The 18,996-nt window shown below is 33.7% G+C and overlaps 1 long non-coding RNA gene across 2 annotated transcripts in view; it reads right to left on the reverse strand.

Annotated features, from left to right (window-relative positions):
• Nucleotides 1-17,951, reverse strand: part of LOC147063324 (uncharacterized) — a 60,556-nt gene extending 42,605 nt beyond the window's left edge. For both annotated transcript variants that reach the window (XR_015072051.1, XR_015072052.1), the window contains exon 1: nucleotides 17,408-17,951. This is a non-coding gene — a long non-coding RNA (uncharacterized LOC147063324). The remainder of the gene's footprint in view (nucleotides 1-17,407) is intronic.
• Between the last annotated feature and the right edge of the window lie 1,045 nt (nucleotides 17,952-18,996).

Consider the following 18,996-nt stretch of genomic DNA (forward strand, 5'->3'; position numbering starts at 1 on the left):
ACCTCAACTAAACGGTGACATAGTGTCCGACGATTTGATTTGTGGTTTATTAAATGTGCATTAACGATAAAATAACAAGTAGCTTGTTAAATTTATTATTCCGTGATAAAAATAATGATACGTCTGGCCCAAAATCATTTTCCTAGTTAAACACTCGTAAATCGTAATTTTGACTGTAATAAGTTCAAAAAATTAACTTAATTTATTCAATTAACCGTTCTCAAGGTTGGATTATGTTTTTATTTGCAAATTAATATTGTAACTACTAAATTATCACACAATACGTATTACAATATGAATTAAAATATACATGAAATGACTGGATTTTTTTTATAAATGGATCCAATTTGGTGAGACATTTTTTTTTTTTTAATAATTCTACAATATACAATATTTTTTAAACCATTGGTCTTCAACATTTTGGCTCTGCTGGAAAAATAGTAGTAAATTTAAGCATTTCCTGTCAAATTGTTTTCCGTCTAAAATTCAAACCCAGTGCTTTTTTTTCGACCATGTCCGATCCTAATAGGATCATATGGGCCTCCACAGAGTAGAGGTTATATTAACAGATTCTGTTTTTTTTTTACTAGAAATGGATGTCAGCCACTTGCTCAATCTATTAGGTCCATACCCTGACTCACACACAAATTGAAAAACAATATGTGTACTTGCCAGACCCAGGATTCGAACCTGGGACCCACGGCGTGATAGTCCAAAGTTTAAGCCGCGCGGCCACCGTGGGCGTAGGTATATCTTTTTTACCTCATTCAAATACCAAAATTTAAAATTCCATTCAGAATCTACATTACCACTCGTGCATCGTGACAACAGTTTTAAATATTATCTAAGTGAGGCTGAAAATGTTATCAAGGTTAATGCAATGTTCAATTAACTGCAAGTGATTTCGTATTTCCGGTCCATTTGTATCACTTTGGGCATCTATTATATACATAAGGATGCTATCGGCGGCTATCGAGGGTAGCTTATCATATTTATGTATTGAGGTTTTATAATTGTTACAATAAGTTAGTTGTAATTGTTACAATAAGTGCTATGTTTTAACAGCACCTCTCTTGGCTGTGTTAACTTTTACAGCGAGATAGACAGTTTTGACAGTATTTACGGCTAACTTATTGGAACAATTATAATACTAATGCAGTGTTCAACAGTGTATATTATCCATAATCACAAAATTCGCGACAATTTGAGCTTACATGACATTAGTCAAAAGGTCAAAAGTACTCCTGCGCATCTATTTTATACAAAAGACTACTATCAGCCGCTGTCGGCGGCTATCGAGGGTGGCTTATCATATTTATGTATTGAGTTATTAACATTGCTACAATAAGTTAGCCGTCTAAACTGTTTATCTCGCTCTAAAAGTTAACAAAGTCAAGAGAGGTGCTGTTAAAACATAGAACTTATTGTAACAATTACAATTGACTTATTGTAACAATTGAGTGTTTCACAATCATAGTGAACCTAGTCCATTCTGGTTATTTTTGAGTAAGCTAGGTTCAAACATAATATTTGAGTATTTATAATTCTGTAAGGGTATGATTGCAATTCTGAAGTGTTATTTTGAGTACATTTAAGTTATTATTTAAATGAAAGCATACCCTTACATAATAAGAAATACTCAAATACTATGCTTGAACCTAGCTTACTCAAAAATAACCAGAATGGACTTGGTTCACTATGCTTGTGAAACACTCAATTATAATACCTCAATACATACATGATAAACTACCCTTGATAACCGCCGATATCGGCCGATAGCAACCTTGTGTATAGAATAGATGCGTTGAGACTTATTTTCCAGGACGGCATTGAGATAAACAAATCTTAAATTTATGTTATAAACCTAAAAGAAACTGATAATTATTTAAGAAATCAATACAATCAATAATTGTTTCTTAATCCATGGTGCACAACAATCTACTATTGGTGATACTAATTGGGAGAACATTGGGTAATAACTCTCAAATCAATTATATTGATTATGATATCGATTTATTCCACTTGCGTAGGTGAGTTTAGATGTACGCTGTTCTATAAATTCTTAAAATACTATCAATTTCGCGCATTCTATTGATTTATCTATAGAGAGACATGATTTTGTATAATAGTGCAATTAGTTTTAGGATGCATTTTATCTGGATTAGAATTATGCGATTTCATCTCACAATATAATGACCACATTACATTTTTGCAACAATAATAATAAGCAAAAAAGCATCAATTAATTAAAATACTATATATTATGCATCTCAAAATAGATATTAGTAAAATAACACTATGAGTTTTATCGTGCGTTATCCGCCAATTAAAAACAAGCGTTCTTGTAAAAATGTCTGATTAAAATCAACTCAATTCCTATGTGCATCCATTCATCAGCGATGTGAAACCCGTAAAGAACCGTATTGCCAAATCAATGATATAATAATATTGCGATTTAAATAACATGTTCATAGATGTTTCCAAGCCCCTTAGGAGTTAAAGAACGTTTTGGTGAAAATGAGTTTTCACGAGGAGTAGGCTATCTCCAGCGTCCGAAAAGTAAGCTCAGTCACACAGAATAACTCATTTCGACTCTAATACGTCGATTTTGTTGTCATTCACAAAACACATGTAACTTAATGTACAGCAGCGCATAGCGTCGGCATGATATTTTTGATGGAAAAAATATCTGCTTGTCGCGTGTAACAAATTTCATTTAATATAGGGCCATCGACGGATGTGTAGAAGCTGTGTTTCGGCTAGCCGCGTGACGTCAATATCCCGGAATGGCCTTGCATGTGCGCACCAAAGAGAGTTTTGCAACATTACGCCTGGTTTTAAGTTATGACCATATCACAATCGGGACGATTTTCAATGCGCGAGCCGGTTAAGAGTTTCCGTGACAAAAATATTACATCTACTTTTCCGTAAAAATCTGTTCGCAATTTAGATTTTGTGACTTTATCACGGATCACAATCACAGCTGACCTGTTAATTAATATTTAATTACCACATTTAAATATCATGTTAATTATATCTAATGGCCATATAATGCAAACGAGCCAGTCGCGTTATCAGTACTAAATGTGTTGACTTGAAGATTTCAAGGTGGTCACGATCTTCAGCCACGAGGAAACGACCAAGAATAAAAGAATAATAAGTAAGATAAATGTAGGATCGATTAATAAAGCGACTTCATGCGAAGCTGGGTAGGTAATTTCAATTTCAGCTAATTTATTACTTATATAATTACTAGCTGACCCGGCAAACGTTGTTCTGCCATATAAATTATTTCTAGTGAATATTTTGGTTGTTAAATAAAAAATAACGAATGTATCGTAAGTGTGTGGGGATGGGATCTATGACAGAAAGAGGAATAGAGCGCTGTAGACGATGACCGCCGATAAAAACAAAAAAACATCAACCATTCATTTTCTCAATTCAAAATGAGTAATGATGTTCATAATGAATGAATTACCTGTGACAGGATCTCGTTGTTTAATGTTTATGCAATATCCGTCTTGTCCCTTCCAGAAAATTAGCGGATATTTGAGAGCGTCGTATGAATGGTGTGTGTCAGCGATGAACTCCAGATTATTGTTTCTTCTTCGAATCACGATTTCTCGCGTCGATGTGCAACCATGATTCCAGCAATGTCGTCAACAACAGGCACATTGAATCAACGCACGTGCTCTCCAGCTGGTGTTTTATCATTATTGATGACAATAGCGTGATTGTCACTTTGCAATCCGTGCATGTGTGCTTTGAAGAATTTCAATAATTCATTGTGCTCATTCAAAAGGGCGTCTAGTTTGCCGACGATGCGCCTGGCATTAGGCGAATTGAGGCTATTGTAGCCGCAACGTGCATCCACATGATTGATGTCCTCACCGCCCATGAAGTAGATTTGTAAAAATGGATGTGGTTCGTTTGGCATTGGCAGCAATGAGCCTACTTTGTGGTATACTTGGCCTTTGATTTTGAACGTAGAATGGAATTGTTGACCATTTGCCGCAGTATTGTGAACTATTTCTGTTGCTCCGAACGAAGTCATTTGGAAGCATGAATTGAATATGCGAATGGACTTCAGGAACAGGTTTGAATCTGAAACCGTGCCGATGAGCAAGCCGTTCAATGGTTCTGGTGGTATCTCAATTTCTGGTAGTTGCACTTTTCCTGATGCGCAACATATCCCGGCTGACTCATATTTGAATTTGAGCGCATGACAATGGGGACATTCTTTGTCCATAGCACCAATCAGCACCTTCGGATGAGCGGAATATTCAATATCTGGCTCGTACTCGAATGCGAGACGAAGGAACGAAGCGGATGTAAATGTTCTATGTACTTGTTGGCGTTGTCGGTCATTTGCTCTGCGTGTGTTAACTACGAACCGGCGCGCTTGGCTCCGTTCCAATTGTCGTTGTTGATTTCGTTCAGCTCGTGCCTCTTGTGATTGAGATGCACGCAATTGCGACATGCTTACACGCACATTTTTGTTATCTTGTTGGATTTGTTCGTCTGTTCTTTCTGCTCTACTATTTTGCATGTTTGTTGCTTTATTCGTTCGACGGCCCAAATGGCCCCCCTTGCGTCTTGCTGGCATTGTGACTTTGTTACACGCACATAAAAAAAATAGATAAATTAAAATAAATCGTACAAAATTTTGCACGCACTGCGTTGTGATATGCCGAATGAAATGTCAAAATGACGCGACGCTTCTCTTGAATTCTTCTCGGACGTAGCGCCATCTGTCATTCAATAACATAAATAATTTCGTTCTGTTTGAAATACGAACGACGGTTAAATTTGTTCATACAAAAATAATAAAATCGCGATTAAAAATGGGAGGGTGGGGGTAGGAGGGTGAAAATTTGGGGTTATAGATATTTTTTATGCCAAATAATAATAAAAAATACAAAAAAAATTGTCAAAAAAATAAAAGAAAATTTTTCTGGATAGAGATACCCTAATCACCTAGCGGTATGAAATATACTTGTTGACCTATTCTCATACCTAAAAAATATACATAAAATAATTCATAAAAATCGGTTGAGCCATTTCAGAGGAGTTCGACCACAAACATCGTGACACGAGATTTTTATAATATAACGAGATTTTTATATATATAGAGATATATAGAGAAATAAAATTGAATTTGGAATAAGTGCTTGGTTTCTATGAAATGGTGTAAGAATGCAATGTCAACACAATAACAAATTTAATGGCAGTTTTCTGAGGCGGAAAGCATGTCAAATGTTGGCCATCGCTTATCAATATTTCATTTATTAATATTTCCTTAGCGAAACTAGCCGTATTGACATGCGAAAGGAAATAATTATCGGCCAGAGTGGTGGCTCCGTGAATACGGTAAGGTGCGAGGCGAAAAATTACTTACCTACCCAGCGCTCGTTCTTCGGAGGTCTTTGTTTTACGAAAGGAAGAGGAAATTGTTTCAAGGTGAGGACAACACTTGGCCGTAAAATAACAGTTTATGAATATTCAGTTACATATATATTAGATATTATTTAATAAAGTGCACTTATTTTGACATACATTATCATAATACCACCATTGTCTGAGTCATCGTACTGCAGAAAGTGCAAAGTAGAAAAATGTTTCTTTTAATTATTTATACGTGAGTTAGGTGCAACAAATACCATAATACACAAAACAAATTCTGTGTTGCCTGACAATACGATTGTTAATAGGCTACACATCTCAAACTGTGTGGCACGTCATCAACGACTACCCCATACTAAAAAAGGAGCGATGGACTCTCACGTCTCTATGTAGACAGCATCACCACGAAATTGACCTCCAAAAACCTCACGAAATACTAAACAACAAAACAACACAAGAACACGACATAAAATATTTAATTCTGGCCATAAAGAAAATTAAAGATACAAATGGAGGAACATAATTAACTACATATCAATGCAACTAACCCTCCTAACCACCTTGTACGAAAAAGCAAGGACATGGTTATTTATAGGTATACAAAAAAGGGAGAATTTATACAACAGTACCCTCCCGGGGATCGCCCACTAATTCTGTTTCGTGAATAGAAACAACTAGATTGTTTCACATTTATAAATATTTAAAGACGCGAACTTGGCTACGCAATAGGTAATACGATTTTTTAATTTTGTATCAACGGTAATATTTTATGCTGAAAAAGCACGTTATTGTTAATTACTGTAATTTTCGATCTAAGCGGGACATTTTAGGTCGTTCTGTGGGCAATTCTGTAATTAATCTTATCTAAAAAAAACTAATTTCACATCTAGTATTTTAATATACTTATTTTATTACATTGTATGCTTCCTTGATAATTGATTTCACATGTGATCCTTCCACGGTATAGCCGCCGTTGAAGCAACTCGATCAGCAAACTGATTATTTTCATTGAAAAGGACTATGGAGTCATTAGCCAGTGGATCGACCTTCGATAATGCAATAATATTTTATCACAGACAAAAAATTACCCTATTTTACCGATAATACATAATTTAATATACATATATTGTAGGGTCACTAGGGGATCCCAGGTTATTTAGCTACTACAAAAGGGGGTCGCGATACGAAAAAGATTGGGAGCCAGTGAAGTAGAGAAATAATTATTGTTCCTGAAATCATAATTACGGCAACATTACATTGAAAGCAACAAAGTCCATTAGTAGAAACTACGTTATTTGAATCAGCCAGAATATACATAATAAGATACCTACAAGTATTTTGTTTTTACCGATTTTTTTTTTAAAGTTGATCAATTTTCTTGTCTTCTAAAGATGGCATATTCTGACTGTCATATAAATGTGATAACTATACAAAACGAAAATACGTAAATAATTTTTGCTTATGATCTCATTTAAAAGTATAAAATGTATGTGATATCGTATTTGGAAACTGTTACGAATTGCAAATGAAAATTTTGCAAACAGCAAACACGTTTTGCATTTTTTGGGTTTGTCGGCCTATTGGGATGTTTTTTGGTGTCCCGCCGGGTCACCCTGCCCCAACCTATGGTGCAATATATGATTTTTTGCAGTTTAGATCACTGTTTTTTTTAACATGTAAAGCGGTCATTGTATGTTCAAATCAGTGACGTCCCTAGACAAAATGCCGCCCCTGGGCAGCGCCAAAAAGCTGCCCCATTTTTTTTATACAGTATTTTTTTATCATCCGTGTACGTGTCATTTTTCGTCACCATGGACGTCGAAAGGGAACGGAAGTAAACTAGACATTGCGAAATCGACAAAAAAAATACGGTCCTGTTAAACTTTGTATGTTTAATTAATACATTTTGTTTCCAACCAGTGATATGTTTTTTAATGGAAAGATAATTTCGTTATTACTAAGTTTAGGTAGTTATTTCTATATATACCAAATAATTCTCCTCGATTTCCCGCCCTTCGAGTAACTGCCGCCCCCAAGCGACACTCAATCTGCCTACCCCCACAGGACGTCACTGGTTCAAATCCATATTATATGTAGTGTTTAGAGAATAGAATTCTTATAATTATTCATACAAAGTTATTTGAATCCTTCACGCATACCTATGTGATGCTGTGAAAACTGCTCTTATCTCCTTTTTTTAACCTTTATATATCCAGTGACGCGCCAAGAATAGTTCCCGCCCGGGTGCCAGCCCAAAATTGCCGCCCCCCCCCAAATAAAAACATATATTTCTAGTCAAAATATGACAGAAGTCAAAGAAAAGTTGAAACGACACATTTTACCTACCATTAAATAATACTTATAAATATTCTGAATTATAATATTAAGCGTTTTAAATCAACAGATTTGTATCAACGGAGCATGAAAGAACAATTTGTGCAAGAATATTTCATCACACGTAAAAAAATTACGCCGCAGTTGATTTTTTCCAACATAATAATAATTTTATGTACTTAATTGAATAGATAACAATATAATTTATATTTTAATAACATCATTAAAAAGGTTTTTCTGACTTTTGCCGATCAGGTATTTCGCATCCCTAACACCCCTGTTTGGTGCGCCCCTGTATATATCACATTTTTTTCTTCTTTAATTCTCCCAAACCAGTGTGGTCATTCCAGCGCATCTATTCTATACACAAGACTGCTATCGGCGGTTATCAACGGTAATTTATCATATTTTTGTACATATCCGGAAACTTGTAGGTACGTATGCAGTTCGAAGTATCACCCTTCACCGTGAAATGTTTTATCGGAAATAAATGGCCGTATATTAAAGATCGTTTAGTACTGACATAAAATTCATGTCTAAATAAAACACGAATCTTGTCGGTTTATACTTTACAGGAAGCCAGTAGCAAACAAATTTCAAGAATAACCGATATACTTACTCGATATATTTTTAGTTTAGGTTTTCATTCTTGCATTAGTCAATTTTGCCAAAATCAGCTATGAAAATTAAATTAAAGTTCATATTGAATCTAATAAAATTGGAACCGTATAGTATACGATCATCTCTTTCCGATAAGAAAGCTCACGGCGAACTGTGCCACGGTGAAATATTTTACGTACAATTTACATGACGTAATCTAAATTACTAGTTATGTGATTTTGTTTTACAATGTAGGTATTCTTCGTTTTGAACAAAATGTTTATTAATTGTTATTGTTTCCCTATCGCCATAATATATTTTGTAGGTACTCTTTTTTCTATCAGGTCAATTATTAATTAAAAGAATGGCTAGGATGTGGATGACAGGAAATCATAAGATTTTTGATGAATAGTACATAATATTATTATTGTGGTTGAATTTATAATTGCATTTTTTTTACAAAGATCCTTGACATTAGAACGAGGCGAATGACATATTGATTTTTAACTCACGTGCGCATTTTTCTCTACTAATAGGATTACAATAATTTCTAATTCACCTTATGACAGTAATCTTATTAGGTATAGTATACACTATTTTATCAGTGGTGAATATCACCTAAATGATCACCCATTTGAAAAATAAATAGTACTATTTTTTTGACCATGTCCGTCCCTAAGATCATATGGGCCCTCCATAGAGTGGAGGTTTGTATTAACGGGTTTTGTTTTTACGCGAAATAGCTGTTAGCCACTTGGTCAACCTATTAGGTTCATACTCTGACTCATAAACAAATTGACTGTGTTGATTATTATACTTGCCAGACCCAGAATTCGAACCTGGGACCCACGACGTTATAGGTCGACGCTTAAGGCTATACTTCAGCTGGTGCACGGTCTAAAACGATCGTGACTGCGCGACGCGAATAATGTGCAAACGACGCGTGCAGAACAAAACATAATTTGTCATACAAATTCAACGTGCGTCCTCTTAGTGTTATGTTTATTGTTCTATTTGTAATCAAAATAATAATATATTCATTGACATGTTTTCGTTAAGTAAATGGATAACGTTTTTTAGTAATCTTTACACGATTTAAGAATTAATTCCCCGACGCCATCACAAAACAAATTGACTTGTTCACACCTCGACTTTCGCTCTCCGATTGGCAGCCAGTCCGAAATTTCGTCGCACCTATAGTTGAAAATTATTTGCCATTTCACTGAAGTACGCTCTTAAGCCGCGCAGCTATCGTGGGTGTAAATACATACGTACTAATTACGAGAATTTAACACAAAATCCAAGTATCAAAATAACATGGTAAATTCAATGTGTGTGTATTATAATATATTATGTTTATTATAAACTGGAAAAATACCAGGAGGTAGTGCCATATTATTTGTTAGATAATTTTGTCTGTGAGCAGCTTGGAGGATTCTTTGTGAAGTCTCTGATGCCGAGCATGCCATCGTTAATGTCGACGACAAGTAGACGATGGTTCTTCCTTATCCGTAATGTTTCTATTTTTTATTGATTGTGTATTGGATAACACACTAATTTCTTAAATAAACGCCAATTTGTTGATTTTTTAACACATTCACTTTGATTTATCCTTTTCCGAAATCTCTTCAATGTTAATTGAAAATAAAATAAAATTTACATTTTCAGAGATAAACGTGTCATTTTAAAAATCGTGTTTCTTATCCGACATCATACTTTTTTATACCTTTTCGTCAATCTCCCACAAATGAATTGTAATGTCGTTTAATACTTTATATACTTGATAAGCTAGTACTGCACTGTAAGCATCTGTCAAACTATTATGAAAGTATGATATCATTTGTTTTCTTTCACGACCCGATTAAAAAAAACAAATTCCTTTATTTGCATGACAGTTTATTTTTCAACTTTAAAATTTACGTTTTAAAAAATGACAGTGGTGTAGTAAATAATATAAGTGAGACAATTAAAATCAAAATCAACAGATTTAAAAAAAATCACATAAATATATTGTGACTTCACTGGGCGAACCCGGAGCCCCCGGATGAGAGGCTAGCGCATTAGGCACGCAGTAGAATCTGGACCACGACAGCCGACATTCATTTTGTGCAGCTATAAAAGTTTACGGGTGTCGTATAAGTTGTATGCGAACATATGTATCGCAGTCTGGTCTGATTCATTAATAGTATTATAAATACAAACAATCCATAAAATATTAGCGCTCGATATTCCTACCACAATTCCTTTCTAACAATTAGCAATTTAATTTAATTATCACACGATAATGGTGAATAATGCCATGACTGGGCTGTTTTACCAGACTATTATACCTACCTATAATATATAATATTTATTGATTTTGCGTTGTTTAACATGAGTAAGAAACAATTTTTATATTTTTACTAATCGTAACACTGAATCAGATTCCTCATTTTAAATTTGGAACTCATCGAAAGTTTCCTTATAAAGTAATATGTAAACGTGCCAAAATATCAAACGACTGACCTTCTTGCGATAAGTATTTTTTAATCGTTGTATAATGTATATATTCATGACTCACCAAGAGAGATTTTTCTGTTTACATTATAAAAATTTTATCTTAATATTTTCGCGCATCAATATTTTATTTGTATTTTTCCATAAACAATGGAACTGATAAGTAATAATATCGTTGTCTTTTATTTATAGCGTGTCGATGGATGTAAATATTCAGTATATTTAGTAGGTAGGAATCTTATGGAATGGGTTTATGACAACCATAGACGAAAAGATATTGGTGTCATAAAATGAAATTAAATCAGAGAAATGACTGTTAATTTAATCCAATCCAAGATAAATGAACAAATACTATTGTTTATTTATTTTTGACTTTAAATTATTAAATGCGCGATTTAAATAACAAAAAGCAAAAACTAAGGTGCAATATAAATAATAAACGCGATTAAGAAAATTGTTGGAAAAGAAAATTCGTACATGATACATTTATCAATATTATCTATCTGACAAATCACCGCATATATCACCACAAGAATCACGACTGCATGCGGTATTTATTTATTTTAAATTGATTAACTATTAACACATAATAATAAAAAACAAAACGTATTAAAATTTGATATTCACTGTTCATGGAATAAATTTTTCAAGAAAAGTGTATGAAAATGTTTGTTTTCTTCAGAATTAAGAGGAATTTATTGGCGACAACTAGTTGCTAGCCACGAGTTGGGAACCTGTATTTTAGAGATCATATAACTAAATAGTATGATCATGGTCCACACATCTAAAGCAGAACCCCAGGCCAGGATCACCAGGGTTCCGCGAAGTAAACTTAAGAATATTCCGTATATTATTAGAGATTTTTTGTTCAGTTGTCGGCACTCAGTTTCTCAGTATCATAATAATTATAATGAATTACTCGTTGCAACTCTTTTGCGGCAGCCAAGTAACATAAGAACCTCCGCCATATTGGATAAATAAACATTTTTAGTCAGGAAAAATAATTATAAAATAAAATTCTACAAGTGAATTGTATCGCAAAACCACATATTATTTTAAATGATATATTTTTTAAGTATTTTTTTTAGTATAGTCAATTTGTGGTGTGTCTTTATCTCACTTAACTGGTCTACCCACCATGCTGGGCACCTTCTAAGCCTGGACCCCCAGGATAGAGACATGTCAGCCCAACTTGTGGGGAACATGAGTATGATCTAGGTATTATATTATAAATTAATTGGAATTTGATTTGTTATTTTTTCGTAATTACGGGAATGTGTCAATGTGATATTGAATTCCGTTTATTTGTAGCAACTTACACTTCGAATCAATAATATTTGTGAGACAAGCTTCACTCAGATATCGCATCGTCAAATATTAAAAAAATGTATACATACATATTATATTCATCACGTCAACTGTTCCGAATTATTATGTTTGGCAAATATTTGTGCAAATGGTTATAAATTCGTCAAAGAGCCAATAACTTTAATCCAAACATTAATTTAATCTGTTGCCATATTTTATATTGTTTATTTGGCATATTTTATATTAAGTAAATATCTCAATCATAATCATCTCTTGAGCACGAAACGGTTATTTGGATAAAAAATAATTGTGATTTTTAATAGTATAAATGAGAAATTATTACAAACTAAATGAATTATACAGGGAACCCAACATTAATGGGTGGTATAACAGGCTAGAGATCTCGAGTGTTGAAAAATATGAGATAAACTTAAACACGACGTGTTAAAGAATATGCTATTTTCAATAGTTACATAGTAATGTATCATAATATGCATTTTAGTTTGTCACGTGCTTTCAATCATTGAGAAAAGTCGACGCGGTTTTTTTTTACTTGGGTTTTATGGCGGTCAGGCCATAAACTACCCTGCTTCAGAACTTTGATCCATGGCGATAGCTTTTACAATAATTATATTTATCAATCTGTTATATGAAATTATAATTATATCAAAGACAATGGTGGAACGGGAATTTCGCGATGTGAACAACCAAAAATATGGACCGAATGAGGCTATATCAGAAACCAGAACCGAGGAAAATCAGGTGATTGAAAAGATAGGAAGAAAAATCATGCAGGCAAAGACGGGCGGAAAAAAGAAGAAAGGAGAAAGGGGTGGACCAGGTATTTCAGGATCAGGATCCGCGTTAAAGAATTAATCAACGCGTAAAGAAAGCAAGGGGTAAATCGAAGAAGGGAAATTAATAATAAGCGAATATAAGCAATCGATCGAATGAAGACGATGAAAAAATCTCTTTTAATTATAATATTATTTACGCTTATCTGCCTATTATATTATATTTAATACCTACTCCTGTTGTATTGTGAAAAATCCTGTTACTCAATATTTGAAATATAAATAAAATAATTACAAGATAAAAAGAACTGTTTATATACAACGTTTTTAAATTTTCTGTTGAATCATATAAACTTGATTTGACTAGCTTAAACGATCAAAAAAAATGTAATTATTATAATTATGTTTAGTGTGTTTCCTGACTATGAAAATGGCTATTTATCCAATATGTCAAAGGGTCGCATGCTATTGGCCATCACAAAGGGTATCGAGATTAATGCTTCGTAATAATATATGACTAGCTGAGTGCCGATAACTCAATAAATCAACTGGATTTATTTAAAAATACAAAAATACCTAAAAATACACGAAACCCTCTCAATTTGGCGACAAAAAACCCTGGGGTTCCGCGGAATACCATTTGGGGAACCCTAATGTAAAAAATCGCACTGCTTTTCACCGTAGCGATAGGTAGGGGGGGGGGCACCAAACATCATGGGGGCCACGGTTACAAGTCTTACAATATTAAATAATTAATCACTTTTTTTATTCAACGAATAATTCGCAAGATTTAAGAATGTATCATTCTAATCATTGAACATACATACTTTTTGAAAACACCTCTGAGAAAATATATTAATTTAATATTAAAAAATCTTTTATTGAAAAAATTAAAATACCCCGCAGGAATCGAACCTGCATCTCTCGGATTTTGTACGGAGTGATCCGTGATGTTGGTTAGTAATTAAAGTACATAATATCTACTTTGATTTAAAATACAATAGCCGATAGCCAATAGTAAATCAATTTAGAAAACGCTTCAGAGAGTATTAAGAGCCATTAGTTAAAATTTTGTCGTAATTAAGCATGGTACCTTTAGCATAGTGGTCTATGTGCGTGAGGGCGAAACCCGAGAGATGCAGGTCCGATTCCTGCGGGGTGTCTTACTTTTTTCAAAAAAAGATTTTTTTCTATTGGTTTTAATATATTGTCTCAGAATTGTTTTAAAAATTATGTATGCTCTTAAAATATTATTTGTTATAATAATAATAGACTATAGAACTTGAATGTTGAAATGAAAGTTGGAATAGACTATAGAAAGCTAGAAAGTAAATCAATAAGTGAGTCAACATTGACATTGTACAACCTAGACGAATTTTAATTATTTTTTTCGGAATATTCTCAAAACACTGCCAATAGGTTTCTGCAAAGTCCGAGTAATGTTCCTAAAATAAAGCATTGCAATCATAATCAAAACAACCAATCAAATTCGCTGGCAACAAAACAAGTTCATATTCAACGGAAGTTGGTTTAGTAGCAAACACATTATAAAAGTATCATCACTTGATTAACAAACACGAGCCTGATGTAAAATATAAACAATATTTTTAATATCTTGCAGAGCTTATATTTCAATATAAATAAAATGGCCGTAATTTTATCTATTCGTAGTATTTATAAGAATTGATTAATGTTTTACTTTTATTTAATAAAAAAACATAACTTGAGGTTAACTTGAGTCAAAACGGCGTTAGAGATAATTTGTAACGTTACAGGATACAGAGCCGAAGCCTGGAAAACGGACCGTTAGAAAACTGGAGGCTTTCGAGATGTGAATGAAGCGTTATACCATATAGATATACTGGGCTGATCACATAACCAGTAAGGTTTTAAGTCGACCCAATAAGCCAAAATAACTTACTATCAAGCGCAGAAAAACTGCATACTTTCGGCAATAATAACTATAATTTACTCCAGCTCATAATGCAAGGAAATGTGAAGAGCAGCAGAAGCGTAGATAGAAAGAGATTTACTTGGCTACGAAACCTAATTTCGTCACGGAAAAACTTTTGCTGACAATGTTTTGGTACGCTGAAAATGGCGTTGTAAATAAGTTAAGAGTATAAATAACTATTTTTCGCTATAACGTAACTAACGACCTTTTATATAATAACACTAGATTACATATTATTTACAAAGTTAATGTAGTAGATGTGTGTAATAATCACAAGTGCCCACGCATCCATGTATCTAGGTCAGTGATTACTTGAAACATTAAAAAAAACCTCAGGGAACCCTACTTGGCACTGAGATGCACCGGAGGAGTAGGTATATTAAAGAATAGACAAATAAAACATTATAATTGTAGTAACCTAACTAGGCAATGTGCCGCATTTAACCAGACTAAAATGCAACCCTTTAGCATTTTTAGTATGAAATTGTATGTAAATATATCGCCTGCTACATTGTATTAAATCTGCGTTACCAGCGGCGGTGCCAGGTGCATTGATAGGTTTGCCGGAAATTTTACCCACTGTGTAAAAATACAGCAATAGTAATTATGGTGTAGGTATTGAACGAATGTCTAAATTGAAAACCAATCAGTATAATAATTCTTCATTACGTATATCCAGTGACGTCCCTAGACAAAATGGCGCCCCTAGGCAGCGCCAAAATGCCGCCACATTTCTTTATATAATATTTTTATCATCCTTTCATGACTCCAATATCTAAAAAATGTGTTGTATGAATACATTAGGTACTAACAAGATGTATACCACTAAATGCCATCCTTTCTTCAATATACAATTAATAGGTATTGCGAGTCCACGATTTTCGATACATTTAAAAATACGCCTGGCAACTTCCAAAACTCGCGAGTGACTAGCAAACATTTTACACAAAATTGAGTAATTATGTACCTGCCTATAATTCAAATATAATTCGCAAATCTGCACGTGGTATTGCTGTTCACCAATTACATGAGGTCCAAGGAAAACGGAAGTAAACTAGACATCGCGAACCCAACGAAACATTATTGTCCTATTACAACTTTTATAGTAATTAATACATTTTGTTTCCAACAAGTGAGATGAACTTTTTAATGGAAAGATATTTCCGTTATTACTTAGTTTAGATGGCTATTTCTACATATACCTAATGATTCTACTTGATTTGCCACCCTTCGGGTAACTGCCGCCCCCAAGCGACGCTCAATCTGCCTACCCCCACGGGACGTCACTGCGTATATATATTTTACTTTTTTACGTAAGTACCCTTTTCTCTCCGTATTTCACACGAACGAAGTCGTGGCAATCGTTAGTTCAACAAATACCTACAGATTTACACTGTCGTATTTTTTCCGTCTGTCATAAACTATACCACTTGTCCATTACCTCCGAATGTCAAAAAAAGATTTTTAATGAATAAAGCAGAATGATAATTAAAATAAAAGACAATTTTTATCATAGTAGTGTCGCCACATATAATTTAATAAAATTAGGAAAGTTTCTCATGTAAATATAGTGCTCATTCAATATTTTAAGACAATCGGCGCGCTTTCTGTTTCTTGATTTTATGGCCTATTAAATAAAACGAACCCTACTTCAAAACTGCTTCCACACCCGGTAGGGTAAGCCAGTTCCCGCTCATTTTGTGTTACCTGGTTTTGACAAACGGTATTTTAACGTTATTTAATTGTAATACATACGAGAATCATACAATGAGAAAATTCAACTCCCTTAATTCAAGCACATCTTTGACTTATTCTAATAAATACATTCAGTACCCATTTACTACTACTTCAGCATGTTATAATAATAAAGATTGAAAAAACAGTTTTTTTCAGATAATGATGCTTAATCAACCCCCACCATCATCTCGTCAACAATTTTAGAACAGGAAAATAATATTCTCACCCCATATCTAACGGAAAACTGGCCATGAAAATTGTTACTTACATCTTTTCATATTATAAAACAGTTACGCGTTTGAATCATGTTATTTAAAGAGATACCCATTAATTATGAATTAATATGTATATTAGTGTATCACAATTTGAATGATTGTTATTTTCAGCTACTGCGTGAAATGAATCAGCTGATAAGGAAAATAATAACATTATGCTATGACAGTTACGGTAATCTGAACGAGACAAGCGTAAAGCTGTTATTTAAAAACACGTATTGAAAATTTCAAAAGCTTTTTCGAAGAAAGAGCTTTTTCAACAAACAAATGAATCAGACTTCGTTGCACGAATTGATAGAAGATTGTATGTAAATAAATATCACGTCGCGGAAAATATTAAAAATGGTTTAGCCAAAAAGTAGCATACGGCGAACAGCCATCCCAAAAGATAGCATTCCAAAGATATTTACACGAATCATACAAAGCGATTATAGTGGACATTTTAAGGTGACATTACAATATGAAAATTGTGATTGTTTTAATAAAATCAAAATATTTTGACTTACCGAAGAGTGAGTCGATAGAACGATCGGGCGCGCCTTTGGATTCTGCGCACAAGAACCTGCATGTAATGGGAAAATTTCTCTTGGAAAATAATCCACTCTCACGAATAAAATTCACAGATGGTGTTTTTCCAGCGCGAACTTTCAATCACTGCTTCTTAAAATCACAGCAATACAAAGAAGTATCCACATTTCTAATACGATTATTGTTAACTCGTATAATATAATATTTAAGTAATACTTTCTCCATGATTTTAGGGTTCATTTTGTATATTTTAAAAAGAGTTTTAATGGAGGGAAGCTATGTAGTCTTTTTGTGTATAAATTTAGTACGAAAAAGCTTCGCGCAAAGTGTCTGTTTTACTGAAATAGACTGCGAATAGAAGAGCGCGACGCTACGAGCTTTCGTAAAATCGACTTCGACTAGTAAACAAGTTGGTTTTATTATTAGATCCATCCAATGTTTCGCCGGTTCGCGTTTTGTGGTTATTTTTCAAAGTTAGCGTTCGATGCGAGGTCGCGCTCGCTCGGACGATCGGACTTGAATGAACCAACTAGCGAGATATATTTTTTATGATTCACACAATAAAATCGCGCCATGTGCGTTCAAAATCGAAATGCACTTTGAACGGTTGTCATGGATACGACGCATGCGTCTTATGTGATGACAAAAGTTTTATGGGGATAATAATAATTGTATCGACGTAAGATGCTAATGAGAAAAAAAAATATAATAATATATTTTAATATTGAATATTATTAATCTTGTTATTTTTTACCTTCTTCTAGCAATGTTAGCTAGGTACTTAATTGAAAATAGATTGCTGTCTGGAAAATTGTGTAATTTATTGTAGGTACCACCTACCTACTAAATGTGTGAAACTAACCAAAGGAATTTGATGAGAGTAATATTATGAACTTTTGTATGTCAACCATGGCCCCCACTGACAGGACTCTAGCCTTGGGGTTCTAGCTAAGGGGAGCCCGGCCTGGCAAATTGACCAGCCAAATGAGATAAACACACATCAAAAATTGCACTAATAGTAAAAAAATGTCGCCTGCGGCGCTACTTCACTTAAAGCAAAATTAAAATCAAATGGTTGTACGATGCAATTTTTAATTATTGTCTGTCAATATTCGATAAAACTCCATAATTCAAGTGGGTGTATTAGAAATACAAAAAAATCCGCTAAAAATACCGAAAATTTTAGCTCGAACACTATTTGGAAAACACAATTGTAGATAGTCACACTGCCTTTAACTTTAGCGATAGGTAGGGGGGCCCGCTAAAAATTCTAGCCTAAGGGCCCGCTTCAGGATGTGGGGGTCATGAATTGTCAACACTACATAACGAAAAACGTTTTTAGTATGTTTAAATTGGAAATTATACATAAGTAATATTCTATGCGTTAGCAGCATTGGTTGTAAATAAAAAAGAAAATTACGACCCACGTAGATACATGGGTAGTGATATTTGTAATTTACTGTACTTTTTCATATAATCTTCATACTTTGATTGTTTGGTTAAAGAATATTTTGCAGTATTGTACCACATTTTTGATTTATAAGAGGTTTCTCAACAGATTTGTATG

Source organism: Rhyacophila brunnea, unplaced genomic scaffold (genome assembly GCF_057557595.1).
Source record: "Rhyacophila brunnea isolate RB1 unplaced genomic scaffold, BYU_Rbru_1.0 scaffold_9, whole genome shotgun sequence".
NCBI classification, from domain to species: Eukaryota; Metazoa; Arthropoda; class Insecta; order Trichoptera; family Rhyacophilidae; genus Rhyacophila; species Rhyacophila brunnea.